Source organism: Limulus polyphemus, unplaced genomic scaffold (assembly GCF_000517525.1).
Source record: "Limulus polyphemus unplaced genomic scaffold, Limulus_polyphemus-2.1.2 Scaffold6496, whole genome shotgun sequence".
NCBI lineage: Eukaryota > Metazoa > Arthropoda > Merostomata > Xiphosura > Limulidae > Limulus > Limulus polyphemus.
Window position 1 is genome coordinate 33,164 of NW_013672106.1, and position 4,432 is coordinate 37,595.

General features: G+C 36.7%; 1 long non-coding RNA gene across 1 annotated transcript in view; it reads right to left on the reverse strand.

The window, feature by feature from the left end:
- The window catches only part of LOC106473773, a 26,408-nt gene extending 22,672 nt beyond the window's left edge, over positions 1-3,736 (reverse strand). Inside the window, exons 1-2 of the long non-coding RNA XR_002613769.1 lie at positions 3,455-3,736; positions 2,208-3,265 (exon numbers count right to left, since the gene is read on the reverse strand). This is a non-coding gene — a long non-coding RNA (uncharacterized LOC106473773). The remainder of the gene's footprint in view (positions 1-2,207; positions 3,266-3,454) is intronic.
- Between the last annotated feature and the right edge of the window lie 696 nt (positions 3,737-4,432).

Consider the following 4,432-nt stretch of genomic DNA (forward strand, 5'->3'; position numbering starts at 1 on the left):
AATAAATAATATCTTTAGAATACAGAGTTGGTCTCGTAAATTACTCTGTAATTAAGTTGAACCAAAGTTAGGAAGTTTTGTTAGCATACGTTTGGACTGTAAATAAATAAATAATATCTTTAGAATACAGAGTTAAAAAAACAACAAAGAAACATGATAAATTGTATACAACTGCGGCTAATTTGTGTTCATTTGTACAGTTTGAAATTTAATGTTTGAAAGAAAAATGGATACCATTCTTATACACAAGTCTACTTGATAACTGATGCATGATTCTGTATAAACAGCCCTCGATGGTCGTAAACAATACTCAACATTCAGAGCTTCATAGATCCCTAGTGTATCCAATAATTTCGTCGTGGCCTCTTTTTTTATTCTACAACTATATATTTGTCTTTAATAAGAATTTACTACTTTTATAGCGATGGAAAATTCGTTTATGGAATTCAGTATATCTGAGTTCTCCCAGTGAGGCCATCATGAAGAGGCCTTTGCTGTACTTTGCTGTCAGAACTTTTATAAGTGGTGTGTTAAGTTGCCATGCCACATACGTTATGGATTCATGAATATATTCTATAAGCTCCTTATAAAAACAAGTAGCAGCTTAATTAACCCTAAATCAGACAGTGTGTCTTTAATCTGTGATTTTTTATTCATCTGCCTTTTGTTTATTTGCTGATAAAATCTTCCAGACGAAGATGATTAAATAAACAACAAGATGAATGTTCTGATTTCTGAAATGATAATAATATCTGAGAAGGATGATATTACAGCATAGTTCAAAAATAGATGTCTATACGTTGGGCAAAACCCGATAACCAATAGCTTCTGATCAAAGCAAGCTATTGTTTCACAGAACAAACTAAAAATTAAGTTTTTTGTTTTTATTAATGTTAAACAAAATGGCCCATCTGTTCTGTACTCACCAACGCGGGTACGGAAACACGTTTTTATGCATTATAAGCCTTCAGACTTCTTATAACTGAGCCACGTGGGGGGGGGGGGGGGGCTAAACATGAAGCCAGTAATTAGAACATCTAATTTAATATACTGGTCGAACTGAGAGCGTGCAGTATCAATAACCAAAAACTTATTACGATCAGAAATCATTGATTCATCAAATGGATACCCTCGCTGTCAGGAATTTTTTATGGAATATTGTCGGTAAATATAAAATAAAACTATTTCAAACAGTGCATATATAAATAATTCAAACACACAATTATCAATAGATGAGAATAATAACATATACACATATAACAATGATTATAATTTGTTACTCTAGTACCTAAGTAGGTAAATACAAAAACTCACGTATTTTATTTTCGTTTATTTATATGACGGGCCCTACAGAGAGTTTTTAGAAGCTTAATTAAAAGTCGAGTTGACTAAGGTTGTCTACGGGTAAATTAATGACTAAGGTTGTCTACGGGTAAGTTAATGACTAAGGTTGTCTACGGGTAAGTTATTGACTAAGGTTGTCTACCCTTAGTCATTAACTTACCCTTAGATAACCTTAGTCATTAACTTACCCGTAGACAACCTTAGTCATTAACTTACCGTAGACAATATTAGTCATTAACTTACCGTAGACAACCTTAGTCATTAACTTACCCTTAGATAACCTTAATCATTAACTTACCCGTAGACAACCTTAGTCATTAACTTACCCGTAGACAACCTTAGTGATTAACTTACCATTAGACAACCTTAGTCATTAACTTACCATTAGACAACCTTAGTCATTAACTTACCATTAGACAACCTTAGTCATTAACTTACCCGTAGACAACCTTAGTCATTAACTTACCCTTGTCTACGGGTAAGTTAATGACTAAGGTTGTCTAATGGTAAGTTAATGACTAAGGTTGTCTACGGGTAAGTTAATGACTAAGGTTGTCTACGGGTAAGTTAATGACTAAGGTTATCTAAGGGTAAGTTAATGACTAAGGTTGTCTACGGGTAAGTTAATGACTAAGGTTGTCTACGGGTAAGTTAATGACTAAGGTTATCTAAGGGTAAGTTAATGACTAAGGTTGTCTACGGGTAAGTTAATGACTAAGATTGTCTACGGGTAAGTTAATGACTAAGGTTATCTAAGGGTAAGTTAATGACTAAGGTTATCAACGGGTAAGTTAATGACTAAGGTTGTCTACGGGTAAGTTAATAAGCAACTAAATATGGAATAACAGGATTTCGAACGTTACCAGACGTCTGGATCCCTGAGATAAAGGTGTCGCCAAGATCCAGAGTTAAGATTTGGTTTTGGTTTCGTTTACTCAGTATCGTCTAATCATTAAGTCACGTGATCTGGATAACCGATAGGAATCAGAATAATAAGGTATAAGAAGGCTGGGATCGTACTCCAAGCTATGATGGTGAAGATTTCAATGTGCATCTCTAATAATCTCATTTGTGGTTTACCGTGGATGCGGAGGTTGTTCTTCTGAACGATCATAAATCCGTTAGGGTATTTTGGATCAACTTACCGAGAAAAACTCAATACAGGTGATGCTGATAATAAACCTTGTTAATGCGTATTCCGCGAGATGCCGCTCTTAGAGGAGGGAGGATAGAAATCGGTATCAGGCACATTAAACCCGTGTCCCACCCCTTCCTCCCGGAGTCCCGAATCTAGCAAGAGGTCCCTCCCCTAAACCCAGAAGATTAATACCGTTATTGATACAATGTATCGACGTTACTTTCAAAGTTTCGACCCATCATGAGTTCTGCCCTATGAAAACTGCTTCCAAACGCCGTAAGGGGGAATTTCCTTGATCTTGAATTCAAACTACTTCGTTGATGAGATCCTGAATCCCACTCGAGGTCTCCTAGCAACCTTCTCCAACATAGCTTTTATTCAGCATGATCTATTCTTTAATCATCAATATTCAGTACCATTCTCGGCTGTCAGTGAAAACAAAAAAAACTGATTTGTTGCTGGAGAAGATGCGAAGCTCGTGCCCTTTCGTATGTATGACCATCGTGGTGGTCGGCGTGTCCCTTTCATAGTTCAATGACGAACGGAAAAATCAACTCCGACCAAGAAAACAAATACTACGTTATTTCTAAAGCCATTCCTCGACCGTTTCGTTACCCTTAATTTGAATAAACTTTGAGTTACGTAATTAACATAATTAATATAAAAGATTGTTATGTAAATTGTATTTAACATAGCTTCCTAATTACTTATGGCTTGAAAAATGTCCTCTGTGTTGAATGAAAACTTTAACAACATTAGTACATTAACCAACCGTTCCTTTACCTGCCCCACAGGTAAAGGAACGGTTAGTTTTGATCAGGTTAACCCACAGGTAAAGGAACGGTTAGTTTAATCGTATTAACCCACAGGTAAAGGAACGGTTAGTTTTGATCAGGTTAACCCACAGGTAAAGGAACGGTTAGTTTTGATCAGGTTAACCCTTAATATGATCAATACCAACCGTGCCTTTACCTGTAGGTTAACCTGATCAAAACCAACCGTTCCTTTACCTGTGGGTTAACCTGATCAAAACCAACCGTTCCTTTACCCGTGGGTTAACCTGATCAAAACCAGCCGTTCCTTTACCTGTGGGTTAATATGATCAAAACAATCTAGGTTGTTAAGGTGTTAGCCTCGTAATCTGAGGGTCGCGGGTTCGAATCCTCGTCCCACCAAACATGCTCGCCCTTTCAGCCGTGGGGGCGTTATAATGTCAATCCAACTATTCGTTGGCAGAAGGGTAGCCCAAGAGTTGGCGGTGGGTAGTGATGACTAGCTGCCGTCCCTCTAGTCTTTCACTGCTATGTTAGGGACGGCTAGCGCTGATAGCCCTCGTGCAGGTTTACGCGAAATTCCAAACCACAACAAACCCATTATCGTATCAGATAGTCAGTCATCCAGTCGGAATTTGTATATTTGGAAGTAGTCCAAAGTAGGCATGTCAGATATAGAAAAAAATAAAACGTTAATAGCGTATACACGATCATGTTACACAACATTAAAAACAAACCCGTCAACACTTACGACAAATACAAATTATAAGTAATTAAAGAAGGGTTTCAAAAGTGTTACGACACTTACGAACTCTGTTTACAGACCCCAAGTTAAACAATACAAAAAATGATAAATGTGTTGATTGTTGCTGACGTCATCTACTCTCCAACTATTTGCTCTTAAGAACTAATTTCCTTAGAATGTCAAACAATTGAAATAATCTCATAAGCACGAGAAGAATGCTGAAATTTACTGCCTTCTTTTATAAAGGATTATATAACAACTTTAACCTAGTGGCGTCAACTTCGTTTGATTACAAGAATGAAAATTACTGTGTTTAAAAGTGGCTAGTTGCAATCCCAAGCTTTAATTTGAAGAATGTAACATCAGTTAAACGCCTAAAAGAATGTAACCCTTTTAATTGTTACGTACAAACATGAATGACTGTTCCCATAG